This window comes from Rattus norvegicus, chromosome 11, assembly GCF_036323735.1.
Source record: "Rattus norvegicus strain BN/NHsdMcwi chromosome 11, GRCr8, whole genome shotgun sequence".
Lineage (NCBI taxonomy): Eukaryota > Metazoa > Chordata > Mammalia > Rodentia > Muridae > Rattus > Rattus norvegicus.
Window position 1 is genome coordinate 51823301 of NC_086029.1, and position 23840 is coordinate 51847140.

Below are 23840 nucleotides of genomic sequence, written 5' to 3' on the forward strand. Positions count from 1 at the left end.
AGCCTGAAGTGGGAGGCAGGACTCCCAGTGGACAGATAAGGAAACAATCCATCCACAAAGTCCCCAGCACAAAATGTGTCCCACCTAAAAGATGTTCAGGGACAAAAGCAGAAATTGAGAGAATGGTCAGTCACTACCTGGTCCAACTTGAGATCAATCCCATTAAAAGAACAAATCCCTGACATTATTAATGATGCTCTGGTATGCTTGCAGACAGAAGCCAAGCATAACTGTCCTCTGAAAGGCCCCACCCAGCAGCTGATCATAATAGATGCAAGGCCCCACCCAGCAGCTGATCATAATAGATGCAAGGCCCCACCCAGCAGCTGATCATAATAGATGCAAGGCCCCACCCAGCAGCTGATCATAATAGATGCAAGGCCCCACCCAGCAGCTGATCATAATAGAAGCCAAGCATAACTGTACTTTGAAAGGCCCCACCCAGCAGCTGATCATAATAGAAGCCAAGCATAACTGTCCTCTGAAAGGCCCCACCCAACAGCTGATCATAATAGATGCAGAGACCCACAGTCAAACATTAGATGTAGCTTGGGAAGTATTTTTCAAATGTTGGGGGAATCATTGAGAAAACCAGAGGGGAGAGGGACTTTGCAGGAAGACTAACAGAGTCAAATAATCTGGACATTGGGGGGTTGCAGAGACTGAACCACCGATCAAAGAAAATACAAGGACTGAACGTAAGGCTCGTGAACATATACAGCATTCGTGCAGCTAGGAGTTCATGCAGGTTCCCCAGTAACTAGAGCTGGGCCTTACCCTGACTCTGTTGACTGACTGTGAATTCTATCCCCCTATTGGAAGATATCTTTCCTAGTCTCAGTAGTATAGGGAGTACCTAGTCCTGCTGTGACTTGAAGTCTCAGTGTGGCTTAGTATCCAGGGGGAACCTCACTCTTCTCAGAGATGAAGGAGAGGGAGGAATGTGGGGTAGGGCCATGAGGAGGAGGAACTGATTGTAAGGGGGACCGATATTGATACGTGAAGTGATTATATAAATGAATGGGGGAAAATTCAAAATCATATCCAGAAATCTTGTATCAAGGGTAGCTGGTACATATATTACTGAGGCTCTCTGCTGGCTAAATTTATTTCACCTAAGCATAAATTATACTCATGTGAGAGGAGAGAATCTCGATTTTAAAAATGCCTCTTAAAGATCAGGCTGGATCCTAGCTCATTTCCTTAAGTAGTGATTGAGGTTGAAAGCCTGGTCCATTGTAGATGGTTCTATTCCTTGGCTTGCGGTCCTAGGCTCTATTAAAAAAAAATGAGCCTGAGCATTAACTCTCTACCAGCTCCTGCCTTTGAATGCCTGCCTTGTTGGATTCTAGTTGTAACTTCCTTCAGCATTGAACAGTGCTGTGGAATCCTTTCTTGACAAAGTTACAAGTTTTCATAGTGTTTAATTACAGCAATAGTAGCCTACGGAGAACAGCTCCTGGTCTTGTCATTAAGGAGACTACAAAAAGAATGGGATGAGGCATCCATATTTTAGAGGAATTTTAATGAGCAACATGGCATTTCTAGCAAGGGATTGCCTCTAAAGACCTCCTAGGTCTGTGTGATCTGGCCGGAATGCAGACGTGTCACACACGTTCAATCCCCTTAGCTGTAATACAGAAAGCTAGTACATATCTTTAATCTCAAACAATATAGATGTGTTTAGTTTGTAGAAGAAAACACCATTAATTGAGGAACAAAGGGATGTATCAGAACTGACAGAAATAGTTAGAGGAGGATATGACCAACTCTCACAAGAACAGAGGGGAAGCAGAGGCTACTTAAAAAGCAGCACATATAGAGAGTAGTCAGTTGAATGTAGAGCAGTGGTGTGAAGTCTGTTTGGTGCAGTACATCTCCATTCACAGCAAAGCACTTCAGTTCATGGAGTTCAAAGACAGTTTATCCAAGCAGAACAATTCAGTCCAAAGCTGAAAGAAGCCAATTTGAGTCAGTCAACTTGGAGAAGAGTTTGAGTCAAGAACAACTGAGTTGAACCATTCAGAAAGAGCTAGAAGGGGATAGAAGCACTCTGACCTCAATCCAAGCTGTGTATTTATACTGCTTGGGTGGGTATAACTATTATGCCATCTCTCCATCAGTGGAAATTAAATCAAAATTTACAGTTGCAACAGGATAGAGAAACATGAAAAGCAATCATAACTGAATGTGTCTTTAGATTTTTTTTTTTGTTTTAACAATTTGAAAAAAATTAGTTCTTGATTTGCTTAAGGCATAACTAAAATATAATTCACAGAACATTTTAAAATTCAGTGGAATTACAAAAGAAAAATGATAAGTACTTCTCAGGTTTAAGAGAGCAGAGACAGTAACCAGTTTATTGTGTAGGAGTGAAGTCCTGTTTCTTGGACAATAAAAGGAAGAGCAGTATTTGAGTTGCATTAATCTGAACCTTCAGTGATAAGAATCTAGACAGCAGTTTGACATTATGATGTCCTTTAGCCAAACTGCTCTAACAGGTTAATCTCTGGAGATTATGAGTTCCCCAAGCATGGTTCTTGAATAAATTTAAAGTAGTGTTTTCTTTTGATTAAACAGGCCTTAAATCGAAACAGAAAGTGATTGTCCATACCAGTTGGGTTTCAGTTTTGCATCTATATGCATGCCTTGCAACTCTCAGTGCTGTGAAAGCTAGCTGGCGAAAGAGCTTCCTGTAAAATATCAACTTGGTTTCTCTTTATCCTACGAAAAAGTTATGATGTCTTCAACAATGAGGTCTTACCACCAAAACCTGCATGGCAGTCATTTGAAAATATGCCTTTTAATTGTAGAAATAATAGTTAGGGAAATAGCTACTATAACCAGAATATCCAGAAAGCATGCAATCAAATACATTACCAAGATTATTGTATGTTTTCTTTAGAGTCAGTCAGTATATAATAATTTTTCCACAGATGTGGAGCCTATTTCTCCATGCATTTAAATTTATACACTTGTTGAAAAGTTTAAAACTTTATGTATCAAAAAACAGTGTTTTCCAAACATCTTTATTTTTTCCTTGTACATACACTTTAAACCCTGTCCATGTCATCTCAAGAAATAAGGCAAGTTGCTTAAATTAAGTTGTCTAAATGAATTACATTGAACTGTTTGAAGAACCAGTACAATATTAGCAATTTTGAAATAAATGAATATTTAATTTTTATTAAAAGCAGCATGAGAAAATGCATCTTGATTTTATATTGTGAGAGGGTAAAGAATTAGCACACAATAAACAAACACAATTCTAATTTTAATCAGAAATAACAAGCCCCAGAGTTATCACCCTTGGAGATTAGAACAGCCCTTCTTAATAATGGAGGGACATTTTTTGATGTTCTAGGACGTTGAATAGGCTAGTTATTAAATTAATGTTCAAGACAATTTCATCTAAATATTTTGTGTTTCTGTATTGTTTTCTAGCAATAAGACTGATGATCTTTTTCTGATTTCAGCTAGAAAATAATAAATCAATGTTGAATATACATCTAACAATCATGTCAAAAAGCCCAATGATCCCAATGCTCACAGGTAAGTAACTGCATTTATATACTCCATGATTCTTGATTAAAATAATTAACTTGTAGGCATACCAAAATCTAAAATTTAATTTCTTTCTTTTTTTTTTTTTTTTGGAACTGAGGACCGAACCCAGGGCCTTGCACTTGCTAGGCAAGTGCTCTACCACTGAGCTAAATCCCCAATCCCTAAAATTTAATTTCTAGTCATGCTATATCATGTAAAAGCTATAAATGTAAAATTTATTTTTATTATATTTATTCTAGTTTGAAATCTGTTTATTTCTTGCTAGGAATATTTACGTAGTGTAGAATTTTTTATGTTTTTCTCTATGATATTTGGTAATAATTTCTTCTACATCTCCTCCGAGATCCTCTGCATTTCCCTACATACCCACACCTACATAACTTACTCTTATGTGTCATTAAAATATAAACAGACATCTAAAATAATACTAAATTAAGACTAAAAACAAGCATAAGGGAAAAACAAATAAAAAAATAAACAAATGAAGGAAAAAGAGCCAAAGAAAAAGCACTAAGAATCAGATATAGATGCTAGACACAGAGAAAGGGCACAAAATGAAAGCCATAATACATAAAAAGAAATCCGTGAGGAAAAGATAAAAAATTAAAAAATCTTGAAAAAAATTATGACCCATCCTCTAAATATACCATTGTGTTTATTTCATATTTGACATTTATTGTGGGGAAAAGTGCCCATGCTTAAAAGAGGCATATGTATCTTCTGAGACTTACTTGAGAAAAACTAATTTTTATTGTCAGTGGCTATCAGTTGGTTTGAGTTGGGGGGGGGGGGCTTGTGTCTACTGCCTCTGTCAACTGAGTTGGGCATGCTGGCAGTGTCTGCGAGATCATAAAAGCTCATCAGTCAGCTTGGTTTTAGAATAACTTGTTTTCTTTTGTGTCCTCCATTCCCTCTGGCTCCTTTTCTTAAATTCTCTGAGTCCTGAAAAGAAGGAATTGTTGAAGAAGCCCATATAATACTAACTTTCCCATGATCTCTCACTCTCTGCACATAGGTCAGCTTTGGGTTTCTGTGTTTGTATCCATTTAATACAAGAGGAAGCTTCTCTGATAATGGCTGAAAACACATTAATTTATGAGCATAGGATAATGTTATTAGAGTCATTTTATTCCTACTGCCACATGAACAATTTCAGTGATATGTTCCACCTCATAGAGTGTGCCTGAAATTCTACCAGAACTAGTTGGTTATTGTAACAATCTTTGTGCCACAATTTCACTAGCATATCTTGAAGGCAGGACACTGTTGGCGATCCAAAGATTTGTTGTTATATTAATATTTACCTTCTTCCTTTGATAGATTGAAGAGTACGTTTCAGAACCATGAACAGTATTGTCTTTAAGAATTAAGGCTCTAGGTAGGGGCTAACTGGATCTCTCTTGGTGCTCAATGAATTATATAGATATTGTCTTCAGTGATAGGGTTTGACAAGATTACAAAGAACACCTGTGAGTTTTATCAGTAGCCTTTGTTGTTTAGGTGTTTCTGTGGGGACTCTTTTGCCAATATTCAATTTAATGTAGCCCTTTACCAGAAATGGAGCGTTCATCCAGTAATGAGAAATGTCAAGCTGAGGATAATCTTTATATATGTATATTTTATGAAGCTTCTATTGTATTATGTTCATGTACTACCCCTCAAATAGACATTAGTTTTGTCTCTTTCTTCCTATATTCTCTCACTCCTCCTCTCCTGTACCCTTTGCCATTTGATCCTCCCAATCCAGCCACTTACACGTCATCAATCCAAAACCATACTCACACCCAAGAAAATACAAGTAAAAAAAAATCTCAGCAAAGCAAATCAAAGAAGTTGGGGAAACCCACACCATATAAGAAAAATAATAAGAATCAACAAACACAGGAAGTTGATAACCATGGGCATCTATTGTCTTAATTACCAGAGAAAAGACACAGACTAACAGATTGTATACATAAGTAGGATCCTTCTTTCTGATGCACCCAAGAAACACACCTTGACATAAAGGAGATATATTACCTCAGGCTTAAAGGATAAAAAAATAAGTAAATGAGATTAAGAAAAAAACTGGCTTACCAATTTTAATATCTGTCAAAATAGATTTCAAACCAAAACTAATCAGAAAATATGTAAAAAAACACCAATATATACATATCCAGGGAAAATCAACACAAGCTCATATATTATCATTAAAAAACAAACAAACTAGAACAACAATTGACTTGGAATTTTGATAGGGATTGTGTTGAATTTGTAGATTGCTTTCGGCAAGATGGCCATGTTTACTATATTAATCCTGCCAATCCATGAGCATGGAAGATCTTTCAATCTTCTGAGATCTTCATTTTTTTTCTTCATAGACTTGATATTCTTATCATACAGATCTTTCACTTGCTTGGTTAGAGTTACACCAAGGTATTTTATATTATTTATGCCTATTGTGAAGGGTGTCTTTTCCCTAATTTCCTTCTCAGCCTGTTGATCGTTTGATTAGAGGAACGCTACTGATTTGTTTGAGTTAATTTTATATCCTGCCACTATGCTGAAGTTGTTTATCTGTCTTAGTAGTTCTTTGGTGGAACTTTTGGGGTCACTTAATATACTATCATATCATCTGCACATAGCGATATTTTGATTTTGTCCTTTGCAATTTGTATCCTTTTGACCTCTTCTTGTTGTCTGACTGCTCTGGCTAGGACTTCAAGTACTATATTGAATAGGCAGGGAGAGAGTGGGCAGCCCTGATTAAAATATTAAAATAGCCCCTGATTTTAGTGGGATTGCTTCAAGTTTCTCTCCATTTAGTTTTTTGTTGGCTACTGGTTTGCTATATATTGATTTTGCTATGTTTAGGTATGAGACTTGAATTCCTGAATTTCCAGGACTTTTATCATGTCAAATGCTTTTTCAGCATCTAATGAAATGATCATGTGATTTTTATCTTTAAATTTGTTTATATAATGGATTACATCAATGGATTTCCATATATTGAACTGCATCCCTGGTACAAAGCCTACTTGATCATGCTGGAGGATCATTTTGATGTGTTCTTGGATTTGGTTTGCAAGAATTTTATTGAGTATTTTTGCGTAGATATTCATAAGGGAAATTGGTCTGAAGTTCTCTTTCTTTGTTGGGTCTTTGTGTGGTTTAGGTATAAGAGTAATTGTGACTTCATAGAAGGAATTTGGTAGTGCTCCATTTGTTTCTATTTTGTGGAATAGTTTGGACAGTATTGGTACTGATACCAATGTGCATGCTGACAAGAGCCTGATATAGCTGTCTCCTGAGAGGCTCTGACAGAGCATGACAAGTACAGAGGCAAATGCTCGCAGCTAACCATTGAACTGAGAACAGCGTCTCCATTGGAGGAGTTAGAGAAAGGATTGAAGGAGCTAAAGCATTTTGCAAACCCATAAGAACAATAATATCAACCAACCAAAGCTCCCAGGGACTAAATCATTCACAGAGTGCACATGGATAGAGTCATGGCTTCAGCAGCATATGTAGCAGAGGATTGCCTTGTTGGACACCAATGATAGGATAAGCCCTTGGTCTTGCCAAGGCTTGTTCCCTCAGTGTAAGGAAATATCAGGGCAGGGAGGTAGGAAGGGGTAGGTGGATGGGTGGGAGAATACCCTTATAGAAGTATGGAAAGGGGGGATGGGACTCATGGATGGGAAACCGGGAAGGGAATAACATTTGAAATGTAAATAAAAAAATATCCAATAAAAAACAGAACAAAACAAAAAAAGAACAACAAACGAAATGACCATTACTATTACCACAGCTTAAATCATAAATGACTCATGAACAGGGATCTGTAAAGACTTCAGAACTCTTGTAAACAAACAGGTCATTTAGGGAAAAAATAAACAGAAATATTGTAGATAAATGTTGTCATGGACCAAATGAACCTAATTCATGTTACAGAACAAAGAAGCAATATTCTTTTCAGCACTCCCTGGACCTTTTTTTCAAAAATGATGGTATAGTTGGACACAAAGCAATTCCCAACAGATTAAAAAAATAAAAATAAAAATAAATAAAAGCATGCGTAGTAGTAGGTGATAATGTGGTGGCAGTGGCAGTGATGGCACAAGTTCCTTGTTACCCATCCCAATGTTCTGGTTTCCCAAATGAAAGACCCACATTCACAGTCTTGTATTTAATGTCTTAATCATCTCAATGTCTGGGCCACTTTCAATATCAACATGGCTAATACCTCCCCTCTGATACACCTGACTTATTACTTACTAAAATCTGTATGCCATCTTCGTTGCCCTAGGCCCAATAGGGTACCCACTCCGGCTGCTCTTTCTGGCTCTTAAATGATGGTATGCTCTCTTTACTGCAGCCCTCAAGCCTGAATCTCATTCCCTTTTCTTTTCCCAAACCTCTTGCCGGTGAATCCTAAATTCCTGCCTCTGTCTCCCTGACCAGGAATTGGCTTCTAGCAATTTAATTTACCAATAGAAAATGACTGGGGACAAGAACCACCAGTATCTTACATCTGGGATTCTCATACAATTTTCAGATCCGAATTAACATAATAGAAGTGTTAAACTAAATCTACAAGCACATATCCTATCTGACCTGACTACAATGTATAAAAGCTTGATGACATCAATAACAGAAACAATAGGGAGTTTACAATTTTCTGCAAATGAATAACTCATCACTGAAACATATTTGGGTGAACACAGAATTGAATGAAAATGAGTTACACAATTTACCCAAACTTACAAAACAAATTGAAGGCAAGTCTAAAAGGCAAGTTCATAGCCATAAAAGTTCCCACAAAAAAATGGAGAGATCTCATATTTTCATCTTAATAGCATACTTCTTAAGTGAGTTTTCAGCATAACTGACTCTTGGAGAGCATATGATAATCCAGTTTTTTTCTATAATTTCTATCATACTTAGTACTTTGCACAGTGTTTTGATTCTTTTTCCAGATGTTTCTTCTATTTTTATAGAGACTATCTCTGATTTGTTACATTTAAGTTCAATGATCATTTCTTCTATACTATAAAATATGTTACTTTTAATATTTTTGGATTTTATATTGAACAAATGTTCATTTTTAGTTTTAAAAATTTTTTATTGTAAAGTGTGATTTTACTCTCATGAGTACACTTCAGTAATTATAGTAGGTTAAAAAATATCTCCTGTACATTCTAATAGCTGTCATTTCAGTGTCTCTTTTCACTTTTCATAACTGACTAGTAGTTAACATTTTTCAATGCAAATAAATTGTTTTACTTTTTTTATTAAAGAAAAGTAGCAGCATTTGAATTTGCCTCCAACCTTTAAGATGTCTATTTAAAACTAACTCTGGATAATGCTAATCACATTTCTATGATACGTCTTGATTCACTACCAAAGTGCAAAAGTCAATGAAAACTGTACAAATGGTTAATGAGCTCTAAGCAATATTTATCATTTTCTGGGCATACTCTGCTTTATGCTTGTATACTGTATGAATTAACAGTAAGTATTCAAACAACATTCTCAGAGACTTCTGAAGCATTCAGATTGCTGCAGTTCTAGGATTTTCCAAATTCTATTTTCTCTACATGCTTCTGCCATAAGTCTCTGAAATCAGTAACCTTACTCTCTTCTTGAGTCAGTTTTCTGATTGCATTAATGTCTAGATCATGACTTTCAATATAAGACAGAAGATCTATAAATGTCAATATTTATTTCTTCTTTAGTAGAACAAGAATCCCTCAAGTGCCAGGATCTGATATTTGACAAAAGTATATCATTTTTTCTCAATTTTGTAATGTTTTATGACAGGGGAAACTTAATCCAATTTCTTTGAAATATTTATTTACTTATTCTCTCTGTCTCTATCTTTGTCTCTGTGTAGGGGGATATGTGAGTATTTATAAAATTTATAAAGATAAGGAGACTAAAATCAGACATCCATTTTCTTTTATACCTTCCAACTTACTATTTGGGAGATGATCTTTACAAAAAATAAAGTTAACAGTTGTAGCCATATCATCTGGCAAGTAAACTCTTGAAATCCATCAGTCTCCTTACAATTTGAGGGTTTCAGGAATGCAAGATCACATCTTTCTTTTAAGTGGTTCTTTGATTAATCTTTCCTGCATCCACTGCAAGTTTCCTTACTCACTAAAACAATTCAACAGTCTATATGAGTACTTTCCTATAATTTATATACATCTCCATCTCCTGAAACATAATAAAGAATAAAACCACTAAGTCATCAGGGATATTCAAATCAAAACAACACTGAGATTCCACCTCCCACCAGTCAGAATGCCTACGATCAAAAATCTCAAGTGACGGCAGATGCTGAAAAGGGTGTGGAGAAAGAGGAACACTGTTCCACTGGTAAGATTGCAAACCGGTACAACCACTCTGGAAATCAGTCCAGCAGTTCCTCAGAAAATTGGACATAGTGCTACCTGAGGACCCAGCTATACCTCTTCTGAACTCAGACCCAGAAAATGCTCCAACATATAACAAGGACACATGCTTCACTATGTTCATAGCAGACTTTTTTATAATAGCAAGAAGTTGGAAAGAACCCAGATGTCCTTCAACAGAGGAATGAATACAAAAAATGCAGTACATTTATGCAATGGAGTACTACTCTGCTATTAAAAACAATGGCTTCATGAAATTCATAGGCAAGTGGATATAACTAGAAAATATTTTCCTGAGCGGGGTAACCCAGCAACAAAAGAACATATATGGTGTGCACGCATTGATAAGTTGTTATTAGCCCCAAAATTTGGAATAGCCAAGATACAATTCACAGATGATATGAAGCTGAAGAAGAAAGATGACCAAAATATGGATGTTTCATCTCTTCTTAGAAGGAGCAACAAAATACTCAAAGGAGAATATATAGAGACAAAGTGTGGAGCAGAAACTGAAGGAAAGGCCATCCAGAGACTGCCCTGCCCGAGGATCCATCCCATATATGCACTAAACACAGACACTATTGCAAATGCCAAGAAGTACTTGTTGACAGGAGCCTGATATATCTGTCTCCTGGGAGGCTCTGTCACAACCTGACAAATACAGAAGTGGATGGTGTCAGCCAACCACTGAACTGAGCTTTCCAATGGAGGAGTTGAAGAAAGGACAGAGGAGCTAGTGGGGTTTGCAACCCCACAGGAAGAACAATAATATCAACCAACCAGACCTCTTCTCCCTAGATCCTAAGGACTAAACTACCAACCAAAGAGTGACCCATGGCTCCAGCTATATATGTAGCAGGGGATGACCATGTTGAGCATCAATGGAAGGAGAGGTTTTTGGTCCTGTGAAGATTTTACTGGCTAGTTTTATGTGTCAACTTGACACAAGCTAGAGTTATCAAAGAAAAAGAAGCCTCCCTTTGAAAATGCCTTCATGAAGACCAAGCTGTAAGGCATTTTCTCAACTTGTGATCAAGGGAGTAGGATGCAGCCCATTGTAGGTGGAGCCATCCCTGGGCTGGTAGTCTTGGGTTCTATAAGAGAGCAAGCTGAGAAAGCCAAGAGAAGCAAGCCAGTAAATAGCATCCCTCCATGGTCTCTGCATCAGCTCCTGCTCTCTGACCTGCTTGAGTTCCAGTCCTAACTTCCTTTGGTGATGAACAGCAATATGAAAGTGTAAGCTAGATAAACCCTTTCCTCCTCAACTTCTTGGTCATGATGCTTGTGAAGGAATAGAAAATCCTGACTAAGACAAATTGATACCAGGAGTAGAGTATCCCTGTGACAACTTGACCATGTTTGGGGAGGACTGTGGAAGGACTTTGATCTTTGAGCTAGAAGAACCACTAGGATATTAAGAGCTCAGTGGGATGCTCTGAAGGAACTTGAAAGATAATGTTAAGAGCAGTGCAGCCTGCCCCACATGTGGCCCAAACATATACAGCCACCCAATTAGACAAGATTGATGAAGCAAAGAAGTGCAGGCCAACAGGAGCCAGATGTAGATTGCTCCTGAGAGACACAGCCAGAATACAGCAAATACAGAGGGGAATGCCACCAGCAAACCACTGAACTGAGAATAGGACCCCATTGAAGGAATCAGAGAAGAACTGGAAGAGCTTGAAGGGGCTCGAGACCCCATATGTACAACAATGTCAAGCAACCAGAGCTTCCAGGGACTAAGCTACTACCTAAAGACTATACATGGACTGACCCTGGACTCTGACCTCATAGATAGCAATGAATATCCTAGTAAGAGCACCAGTGGAAGGGGAAGCCCTGGGTCCTGCTAAGACTGAACCCCCAGTGAACTAGACTGTTGGGGGGAGGGCGGCAATGGGGGGAGGGTAGGGAGGGGAACACCCATAAGGGGTGGGGGGAGGGGGATGTTTGCCCGGAAACCGGGAAAGGGAATAACACTCGAAATGTATATAAGAAATACTCAAGTTAATAAAAAAAAAAGAGCAGTGCAGAAGATGTGAAATTTCAGAGGGACGTTTAAAGACTCTAATCAGGACTGTTGCTGTTTTGATTGTGAAGATTCTGTGGTTTTGGGTAGCTGGAGCTGAGGAATCAGCTGTGATTAACAAGATAACAGAACTGTTAAAGCCAATCCTTTGCATTACTGGAACTATTGATGCTGGTCAGCTGTAGCTAAGACATTAGTGGTGACTAAGAAGAGACCAGTACCATTGATGCAAAATATTCTGGAAAGTGCTTTCTGACAGCACAAAGAGACTGTGTTCCAGAGAATGCCAAGGTAGTGCCTCATGCTGTGACTGGCCTTTGTAGAGTGCAAGAGCAGCTGAGGCTGGGCACTGTGAGAAGCCAAGGAAGGAAATTGATGAAGGTGCAGCCTCAGTTGCAATTGATGACCCAGGACTGAAGGGGTCATGCAAAGGAGTTGAAGCTTGGCACCATGAAGAGAGCCTGTGAGAAGCTATTGGTGAAGCCTAGTTGGAGCTGAAGACAGCAGTGTTTTGGAAATGCCAGTACCCTGAGATGATCACCAGGAACAGCAGCAGCAGTGGAGTACAGGCATCTGGAGCCTAGAAGACAAGATGTGTGCTACAAAGGGCAGAGTTAGAGAAGTGACCTTAAGCCTTTGGAGGAGCCTAGATGGCCATGAGTGGATCCCAGACTTTGGATTTTTTTTTTTTTTTTGCTTTTGATTGTGACTTTGCCCTGATATTTTTCCCTTTTAAAGTAAGAAAGTATTTTGGTGGAATCCACAGTTAAGAGACTTTGAATTTTAAAAGGTATTGGATATTTTAAAGGGATTGAACTATAATTATATATATATATATATATATATATATATAATATGTAAAGACTGTGGGACTCTTAAAGCTATTTAGATATTGGGGATGAGTAAGAAAGTAAGGGTTGAGGCTTAATAGTGATGTGTTTGTGTGTCAAGTTGACAAAGGATCAATTGTACTGGCTAGTTTTATGTGTCAACTTCATAAAAGTTGGAGTTATCAAAGAAAAAGGAGCCTCAGTTGTGGAAATGCCTTGAGGAGACCAAGCTCTAAGGCATTTTCTCAACTAGTGGTCAAATGGAGAAGACCCAGCCCATTGCGGGTGCTGCTATCTCTGGACTGGCAGTTGTGGGTTCTATGAAAGAGCAGGCTGAGCAAACCAAGAGAAGCAAGCCAGTAGGTAGCATCCCTCCATGGACTCTGCATCAGCTCCTGATCCTGACCTGCTTGAGTTCCAGTCCTGACTTCCTTTGGTGATGAACAGCAATGTGGAAGTGTAAGCTGAATAAACCTTTTCCTCCCCAGCTTGCTCCTTGCTCAGGATGTTTGTGCAGGAATAGAAACCTAAAGCAAGGCTCAAAGCCCCAGTGTATAGGAATGCTAGGGCTGGGACACAGGAGTGGGTGGATGGGTGGCAGAGAATCCTCACAGAAACAGGGTGAGGGGTGAGGAGATAGGGGGTTTGGGGAGGGGTAATTGGGAAAGGGGAGAACATTTGAAATGTAAATAAATAAAATATCCAATAAAAATAAAACTGCTAACTCAACATTTAATGATGAATGCTTTGGGAGTGCTTGCAAGGATATGTTATAAATGTGATGAAGAGAATAAAAGACAAAAATTGTAACTCTCAACTGTTATTCTATCAGTAAAATGAAATGGTAAACTCAGTCAATTGACCATGTCAAAACTGATTATGATGGAGAGAATTTTTATGAAGAAAGCTTCATGCAAAATGATAGTGAAGCATGAGTAATTTTGAACAGCTAAGTCTGTTTAATATGCAAAAAGAATTGGTTATGAGGCTGCATATATTTAAATTACTGTAAGAAATTAGAGATCACAATATGAAACGGTTTTTACATATATTAGAAAATGAATCCGATATATACTGAAAATGGCACACTTTTCTTTCTTATTTTTTTAAAACAGCATTTGCTTTGAAATATATCCTTAATGGATAACACACACACACACACACACACACACACACACACACACACACACACACACACCATAAACTTTAGCACAAGCTCCAGAATGCAAATGAATATTCATCAAATGAATCAAAAATATAATTGGATATACCAGTGAGTAGAACATGATTTGGAATATTTAAAATTGATCTATCCTCAGTTGTACAAATAACCATGCAAAATGCATAAAAATCCTAATCTAGATAAAAATCATGGTTCACAATTGAATCTTAATGAAGTCAAGGGTATCACATTGAAACCTTGACCTAATGATTTGATTGGATATATAAATCATCAGAAAAGTCACACTGGTCACATCCAACTAGAACCTCAAATCAGTGGCAATTAGAAAGATAGTTCTGTCACATAAGAAACCAGAAAACAAACAAACAGAAGAGAATCTGTCTTCAATTCAGCAACTAGTTTAAAAGGCCATAGTTCATTTTCCCATGGGGGTGTTCTTATATAACTATATAGAACTATTATAAGAGTTCTGACTCACATTGTCACTCGTTAATATTCAATGATTCCTAGGAAAAGCTAACAAATAAATATCATTCACTCAGACAAAATTGTTCAAGCTATATTTATCACTCCCATATAATATACAGGGTGAAATAGTTAGATGTGCACCAGAAAATATCTTCATTGAAAACATAAAAGTACATAAAGATCTCCATTTTATCTCTCAATATGCCTCTATCTATTTAAAAAATAAATTCACCATGGTTGTATTATTTAAAGTCTCATTCCATTCTGAATCCATATTGTGAATTGAAATGTATCTTCTAGATTCTCTTCTCATGCTTTAAAACATTTGCATGTAAAGATATTTCAAAGATCTCACTTTAGTTTGATGGGATCATAGTATCCCTGAGCGTGTAATAATTGTTCGTTGTTTGTTTGTTAGAAAAATCTGAGAATCTACAAATGTCACAGGATTATTTAATCATGTTCAGAGTCTGTTCTCCAGAAATGAAAATTAATCACAGTTTTGAAGTCTTTTAGTTCCTTCTATTCTTTTTTCAGTTGTACGAGGCACAGATCCAGGGCGATTTGCTCAGTATGAATTCTACCACTGAGCTATGTCTCCAGCCAGTCCTTTTCGATAACCCTGACAAATACTCAACAACCCCTGCTGACATCAGTTATAACAGCTTCCTCAGAATACATTCTACAGAAGTAAACCACCTTAGGGATATTGTAACTTATATTTCTGAAAGCTTTAATGACAAAATGGACCATCAAGAAAGTTCAGTGAAATGATGCCTGGCCATATTCTATTTTTCTTCCCATGATATATCAGAAATTCTTTCACAAATGTGTAGGATTTTGCATTTCTTTCATAAAGCATTCCATACACTGAAGTGATTTCCTTAATACCTTGGTTTTGGCAACTTTAATATAAATGTCACTTTGAGTGCTCTCCTTCCCTAAATCTTGACATCACAGATACCATTAGAAACTATGAACAAATATTTCTACATACTAAAAGTCAGGAAGCTGAAAGGATATTGGAGATAGCTAATTTGTTATTTCCTTTTTCTTATGCTCTATATTTCTTTCCATAATTAACCCTGTTAAATTCAAAGCTCAGTCACATATTTTTAAATTGGTTTGCTGGTACATTTGTGGTTTATATAGCATATTCCAAAAAGAGTTAAAAATTACAATCCATCTCACAGAGATCTGAGCAATTATATTATATTTTTAAAATATATTATTAAAATTTTAAAATATATTTTAAAGGTCATGTGTTCTTATTATTTTTCTCCTCTTCCTCCTCCTCTTCTTCCTCCTAGTTATGTTCTTTTCTGCAATTCTGTTTAAGAAATATGAATGCGGGGTGGAGATTTAGCTCAGTGGTAGAGCGCTTGCCTAGCAAGCGCAAGGCCCTGGGTTCGATCCCCAGCTCAAAAAAAAAAAAAAAAAGAAATATGAATGCTTGTCTCATAAGAAACGTATACTTTACTTTCCATATTAGTAAGCAATAACTATTTTCTTTTTAGAATTTCATTATTAAAATTAAGATTTCTAAAGTATATCAAATTTTCAGTGAACTATGTTGATTTTACCTCACTCTTTGTTGAACAAAATATGACAAATAGGATACCTTCTATCTTTTTTTATGTTCCTCTAGTCATACAGTATATATCATACCAGTTTGTTACTTCAAGAAACAAAAACAAAACAGAATTCTTAAAAACATATGGTTGGCAAATCAGTGCACAGAAAAATTTACATAAGATATTGATTGTTCCATCATGTCAGATATCAAAATAGATTCTTGTACAAGCTCTGACTAATAACTTTATTCCCATAAGAAATATGCAAAACTACTGCTACCACAAAATTATTTTAAAAAATGTTGTCTTTTATCCCGATCTATGCCCAGCATCATAGTGCTCCAAGATATCTAGTAGATATCTTCATCTCGGTCAGCAAAGCCTCTTAACAGCTTTGCTCTATCCCATATCACACTGCCTAAGGCTTCTTTCTGAGCCTGGCAACAATCTCTCTACTAATCTAGTTCCCAAGGCAGATTGCCACCAGGCCAGAAATATACATCTCATTCCATGGCGGCTTAGTGTCTCTGGCTGCCATATACTCTCTTAAACTTAAATTACCACATGAAAGAACACACAACCTCTGATCTAATTGATAAGATATAATTGCTCACCTAAAAATACAAAACCCTGTACATATCCATCCCTTAAGAATATTCATAATAACCTGTAAATACGCAGAGAGGAATTTTTTTTTTATTAACTTGAGTATTTCTTATATACATTTCAAGTGTTATTCCCTTTCCCGGTTTCCGGGCAAACATCCCCCTCCCCCCTCCCCTTCCTTATGGGTGTTTCCCTCCCTACCCTCCCCCCATTGCCGCCCTCCCCCCATAGTCTAGTTCACTGGGGGTTCAGTCTTAGCAGGACCCAGGGCTTCCCCTTCCACTGGTGCTCTTACTAGGATATTCATTGCTACCTATGGGGTCAGAGTCCAGGGTCAGTCCATGTATAGTCTTTAGGTAGTGGCTTAGTCCCTGGAAGTTCTGGTTGCTTGGCATTGTTGTACTTTTGGGGTCTCGAGCCCCTTCAAGCTCTTCCAGTTCTTTCTCTGATTCCTTCAACGGGGGACCTATTCTCAGTTCAGTGGTTTGCTGCTGGCATTCGCCTCTGTATTTGCTGTATTCTGGCTGTGTCTCTCAGGAGCGATCTACATCCGGCTCCTGTCGGTCTGCACTTCTTTGCTTCATCCATCTTGTCTAATTGGGTGGCTGTATATGTATGGGCCACATGTGGGGCAGGCTCTGAATGGGTGTTCCTTCTGCCTCTGTTCTAAACTTTGCCTCTCTATACGCTCCTAAGGGTATTCTTGTTCCACTTTTAAAGGAGTGAAGCATTCGCATTTTTATCATCCTTCTTGAGTTTCGTTTGTTCTAGGGATCTAGGGTAATTCAAGCATTTGGGCTAATAGCCACTTATCAATGAGTGCATACCATGTATGTCTTTCTGTGATTGGGTTAGCTCACTCAGGATGATATTTTCCAGTTCCAACCATTTGCCTACGAATTTCATAAACTCGTTGTTTTTGATAGCTGAGTAATATTCCATTGTGTAGATGTACCACATTTTCTGTATCCATTCCTCTGTTGAAGGGCATCTGGGTTCTTTCCATTTTCTGGCTATTATAAATAAGGCTGCGATGAACATAGTGGAGCACGTGTCTCTTTTATATGTTGAGGCATCTTTTGGGTATATGCCCAAGAGAGGTATAGCTGGATCCTCAGGCAGTTCAATGTCCAATTTTCTGAGGAACCTCCAGACTGATTTCCAGAATGGTTTTACCAGTCTGCAATCCCACCAACAATGGAGGAGTATTCCTCTTTCTCCACATCCTCGCCAGCATCTGCTGTCACCTGAGTTTTTGATCTTAGCCATTCTCACTGGTGTGAGGAGAAATCTCAGGGTTGTTTTGATTTGCATTTCCCTTATGACTAAAGATGTTGAACATTTCTTTAGGTGTTTCTCAGCCATTCGGCATTCCTCAGCTGTGAATTCTTTGTTTAGCTCTGAACCCCATTTTTTAATAGGGTTATTTGTTTCCCTGCGGTCTAACTTCTTGAGTTCTTTGTATATTTTGGATATAAGGCCTCTATCTGTTGTAGGATTGGTAAAGATCTTTTCCCAATCTGTTGGTTGCCGTCTTGTCCTAACCACAGTGTCCTTTGCCTTGCAGAAGCTTTGCAGTTTTATGAGATCCCATTTGTCGATTCTTGATCTTAGAGCATAAGCCATTGGTGTTTTGTTCAGGAAATTTTTTCCAGTGCCCATGTGTTCCAGATGCTTCCCTAGTTTTTCTTCTATTATTTTGAGTGTGTCTGGTTTGATGTGGAGGTCCTTGATCCACTTGGACTTAAGCTTTGTACAGGGTGATAAGCATGGATCGATCTGCATTCTTCTACATGTTGCCGTCCAGTTGAACCAGCACCATTTGCTGAAAAAGCTATCTTTTTTCCATTGGATGGTTTTGGCTCCTTTGTCAAAAATCAAGTGACCATAGGTGTGTGGGTTCATTTCTGGGTCTTCAATTCTATTCCGTTGGTCTATCTGTCTGTCTCTGTACCAATACCATGCAGTTTTTATCACTATTGCTCTGTAATACTGCTTGAGTTCAGGGATAGTGATTCTCCCTGAAGTCCTTTTATTGTTGAGGATAGTTTTAGCTATCCTGGGGTTTTTGTTATTCCAGATGAATTTGCAAATTGTTCTGTCTAACTCTTTGAAGAATTGGATTGGTATTTTGATGGGGATTGCATTGAGTCTGTAGATCGCTTTTGGTAAAATGGCCATTTTTACTATATTAACCCTGCCAATCCATGAGCATGGGAGATCTTTCCATCTTCTGAGGACTTCTTCAATTTCTTTCCTCAGTGTCTTGAAGTTCTTATTGTATAGATCTTTTACTTGCTTGGTTAAAGTCACACCGAGGTACTTTATATTATTTGGGTCTATTATGAAGGGTGTCGTTTCCCTAATTTCTTTCTCGGCTTGTTTCTCTTTTATATAGAGGAAGGCAACTGATTTATTTGAGTTAATTTTATACCCAGCCACTTTGCTGAAGTTGTTTATCAGCTTTAGTAGTTCTCTGGTGGAACTTTTGGGATCACTTAAATATACTATCATGTCATCTGCAAATAGTGATATTTTGACCTCTTCTTTTCCGATCTGTATCCCCTTGATCTCCTTTTGTTGTCTGATTGCTCTGGCTAGAACTTCAAGAACTATATTGAATAAGTAGGGAGAGAGTAGGCAGCCTTGTCTAGTCCCTGATTTTAGTGGGATTGCTTCAAGTTTCTCTCCATTTAGTTTAATGTTAGCAACTGGTTTGCTGTATATGGCTTTTACTATGTTTAGGTATGGGCCTTGAATTCCTATTCTTTCCAGGACTTTTATCATGAAGGGGTGTTGAATTTTGTCAAATGCTTTCTCAGCATCTAATGAAATGATCATGTGGTTCTGTTCTTTCAGTTTGTTTATATGATGGATCACGTTGATGGTTTTCCGTATATTAAACCATCCCTGCATGCCTGGGATGAAGCCTACTTGATCATGGTGGATGATTGTTTTGATGTGCTCTTGAATTCGGTTTGCCAGAATTTTATTGAGTATTTTTGCGTCGATATTCATAAGGGAAATTGGTCTGAAGTTCTCTTTCTTTGTTGTGTCTTTGTGTGGTTTAGGTATAAGAGTAATTGTGGCTTCGTAGAAGGAATTCGGTAGTGCTCCATCTGTTTCAATTTTGTGGAATAGTTTGGATAATATTGGTATGAGGTCTTCTATGAAGGTTTGATAGAATTCTGCACTAAACCCGTCTGGACCTGGGCTCTTTTTGGTTGGGAGACCTTTAATGAATGCTTCTATTTCCTTAGGAGTTATGGGGTTGTTTAACTGGTTTATCTGTTCCTGATTTAACTTCGGTACCTGGTATCTGTCTAGGAAATTGTCCATTTCCTGAAGATTTTCAAGTTTTGTTGAATATAAGTTTTTATAGTAAGATCTGATGATTTTTTGAATTTCCTCTGAATCTGTAGTTATGTCTCCCTTTTCGTTTCTTATTTTGTTAATTTGGACGCACTCTCTGTGTCCTCTCCTTAGTCTGGCTAAGGGTTTATTTATCTTGTTGATTTTCTCAAAGAACCAACTTTTGGTTCTGTTGATTCTTTCTATGGTCCTTTTTGTTTCTACTTGGTTGATTTCAGCTCTGAGTTTGATTATTTCCTGCCTTCTACTCCTCCTGGGTGTATTTGCTTCTTTTTGTTCTAGAGCTTTTAGGTGTGCTGTCAAGTTGCTGACATATGCTCTTTCCTGTTTCTTTCTGCAGGCACTCAGCGCTATGAGTTTTCCTCTTAGCACAGCTTTCATTGTGTTCCATAAGTTTGGGTATGTTGTATTTTCATTTTCATTAAATTCTAAAAAGTTTTTTATTTCTTTCTTTATTTCTTCCTTGACCAGGTTATCATTGAGTAGAGCATTGTTCAATTTCCACGTATATGTGGGCATTCTTCCCTTATTGTTATTGAAGACCAGTTTTAGGCCGTGGTGGTCCGATAGCATGCATGGGATTATTTCTATCTTCCTGTACCTGTTGAGGCCCGTTTTTTGACCAATTATATGGTCAATTTTGGAGAAAGTATCATGAGGAGCTGAGAAGAAGGTATATCCTTTTGCTTTAGGATAGAATGTTCTATAAATATCCGTTAAGTCCATTTGGCTCATGACTTCTCTTAGTCTGTCGACATCACTGTTTAATTTCTGTTTCCATGATCTGTCCATTGATGGGAGTGGGGTGTTGAAATCTCCCACTATTATTGTGTGAGGTGCACTGTGTGTTTTGAGCTTTAGTAAGCTTTCTTTTACGTATGTAGGTACCCTTGTATTTGGGGCATAGATATTTAGGATTGAGAGTTCATCTTGGTGGATTTTTCCTTTGATGAATATGAAGTGTCCTTCCTTATCTTTTTTGATGACTTTTAGTTGGAAATTGATTTTATTTGATATTAGAATGGCTACTCCAGCTTGCTTCTTCTGACCATTTGCTTGGAAAGTTGTTTTCCAGCCTTTCACTCTGAGGTAGTGTCTGTCTTTGTCTCTGAGGTGTGTTTCCTGTAGGCAGCAGAATGCAGGGTCCTCGTTGCGTATCCAGTTTGTTAATCTATGTCTTTTTATTGGGGAGTTGAGGCCATTGATATTGAGAGATATTAAGGAATAGTGATTATTGCTTCCCGTTATATTCATATTTGGATGTGAGGTTATGTTTGTGTGCTTTCATTCTCTTTGTTTTGTTGCCAAGACGATTAGTTTCTTGCTTCTTCTAGGGTATAGCTTGCCTCCTTATGTTGGGCTTTACCATTTATTATCCTTTGTAGTGCTGGATTTGTAGAAAGATATTGTGTAAATTTGATTTTGTCATGGAATATCTTGGTTTCTCCATCAATGTTAATTGAGAGTTTTGCTGGGTACAGTAACCTGGGCTGGCAGTTTTGTTCTCTTAGGGTCTGTATGACATCAGTCTAGGATCTTCTGGCCTTCATAGTTTCTGGCGAGAAGTCTGGTGTGATTCTGATAGGTCTCCCTTTATATGTTACTTGACCTTTTTCCCTTACTGCTTTTAATATTCTTTCTTTATTTTGTGCATTTGGTGTTTTGATAATTATGTGACGGGAGGTGTTTCTTTTCTGGTCCAATCTATTTGGAGTTCTGTAGGCTTCTTGTATGTCTATGGGTATCTCTTTTTTTAGGTTATGGAAGTTTTCTTCTATGATTTTGTTGAAGATATTTACTGGTCCTTTGAGCTGGGAGTCTTCACTCTCTTCTATACCTATTATCCTTAGGTTTGATCTTCTCATTGAGTCCTGGATTTCCTGTATGTTTTGGACCAGTAGCTTTTTCCGCTTTACATTATCTTTGACAGTTGAGTCATGATTTCTATGGAATCTTCTGCTCCTGAGATTCTCTCTTCCATCTCTTGTATTCTGTTGGTGAAGCTTGTATCTACAGCTCCTTGTCTCTTCTTTTGGTTTTCTATATCCAGGGTTGTTTCCATGTGTTCTTTCTTGATTGCTTCTATTTCCATTTTTAATTCCTTCAACTGTTTGATTGTGTTTTCCTGGAATTCTTTCAGGGATTTTTGTGTCTCCTCTCTATGGGCTTCTACTTGTTTATTTATTTTTTCCTGGAATTCTTTCAGGGATTTTTGTGTCTCCTCTCTATGGGCTTCTACTTCTTTATTTATCTTTTCCTGGAATTCTTTCAGGGATTTTTGCGATTCTTTCAGGCATTTTTGCGATTCCTCTCTGTAGGCTTCTACTTGTTCTCTAAGGGAGTTCCTCACGTCTTTCTTTAAGTCCTCCAGCATCATGATCAAAAATGATTTTGAAACTAGATCTTGCTTTTCTGGTGTGTTTGGATATTCCATGTTTGTTTTGATGGGAGAATTGGGCTCCGATGGTGCCATGTAGTCTTGGTTTCTGTTGCTTGGGTTCCTGCGCTTGCCTCTCGCCATCAGATTATCTCTAGTGTTACTTTGTTCTGCTATTTCTGACAGTGGCTAGACTGTCCTATAAGCCTGTGTGTCAGGAGTGCTGTAGACCTGTTTTCCTCTCTTTCAGTCAGTTATGGGGACAGAGTGTTCTGCTTTCGGGCGTGTAGTTTTTCCTCTCTACAGGTCTTCAGCTGTTCCTGTGGGCCTGTGTCTTGAGTTCACCAGGCAGCTTTCTTGCAGCAGAAAATTTGTTCTTACCTGTGGTCCCGAGGCTCAAGTTCGCTCGTGGGGTGCTGCCCACGGGCTCTCTGCAGCGGCAGCAACCAGGAAGACTTGTGCTGCCGTTTCTGGGAGCTTCAGTGCACCAGGGTTCCAGATGGTCTTTGGCTTTTTCCTCTGGCGTCTGAGATGTGTGTGCAGAGAGCAGACTCTTCTGGTTTCCCAGACTTGTCTGCCTCTCTGAAGGTTCAGCTCTCCCTCCCACGGGATTTGGGTGCAGAGAACTGTTTATCAGGTCTGTTTCCTTCAGGTTCCAGCGGTGTCTCAGGCAGGGGTCCTGCCGCTCCTGGGCCGTCCCCCACGGGAGCCCAGAGGCCTTATACAGTTTCCTCTTGGGCCAGGGATGTGGGCAGGGGTGAGCAGTGTTGGTGGTCTCTTCTGCTCTGCAGCCTCAGGAGTGCCCACCTGACCAGGCGGTTGGGTCTCTCTCTCACAGGGTCTGGGGGCAGAGAGCTGCTGCGGGCCGGGATCCGCGGGTGTGGGACTTCCGGTAAACATAGAATGTGCCTGGTCCTAGAGGAATTCTGCTTCCGTGTGTCCCAAGCTCACCAGGCAGCTTTCTTGCAGCAGAAAAGTTGGTCTTACCTGTGGTCCCGGGGCTCAAGTTCGCTCGTGGGGTGCTGCCCACGGGCTCTCTGCAGCGGCAGCAACCAGGAAGACCTGTGCTGCCGTTTCCGGGAGCTTCAGTGCACCAGGGTTCCAGATGGTCTTTGGCTTTTTCCTCTGGCGTCCGAGATGTGTGTGCAGAGAGCAGACTCTTCTGGTTTCCCAGGCTTGTCTGCCTCTCTGAAGGTTCAGCTCTCCCTCCCACGGGATTTGGGTGCAGAGAACTGTTTATCAGGTCTGTTTCCTTCAGATTCCAGCGGTGTCTCAGGCAGGGGTCCTGCCGCTCCTGGGCCGTCCCCCACGGGAGCCCAGAGGCCTTATACAGTTTCCTCTTGGGCCAGGGATGTGGGCAGGGGTGAGCAGTGTTGGTGGTCTCTTCCGCTCTGCAGCCTCAGGAGTGCCCACCTGACCAGGCGGTTGGGTCT

The 23840-nt window shown here is 38.8% G+C and overlaps 1 long non-coding RNA gene across 2 annotated transcripts in view; it reads left to right on the forward strand.

Moving 5' to 3' along the window:
- The first annotated feature begins 524 nt into the window (after positions 1–524).
- The window catches only part of LOC103693547 (uncharacterized), a 35647-nt gene continuing 12331 nt past the window's right edge, over positions 525–23840 (forward strand). For both annotated transcript variants that reach the window (XR_010056092.1, XR_595037.4), the window contains exons 1-2: positions 525–698; positions 3477–3552. This is a non-coding gene — a long non-coding RNA (uncharacterized LOC103693547). The remainder of the gene's footprint in view (positions 699–3476; positions 3553–23840) is intronic.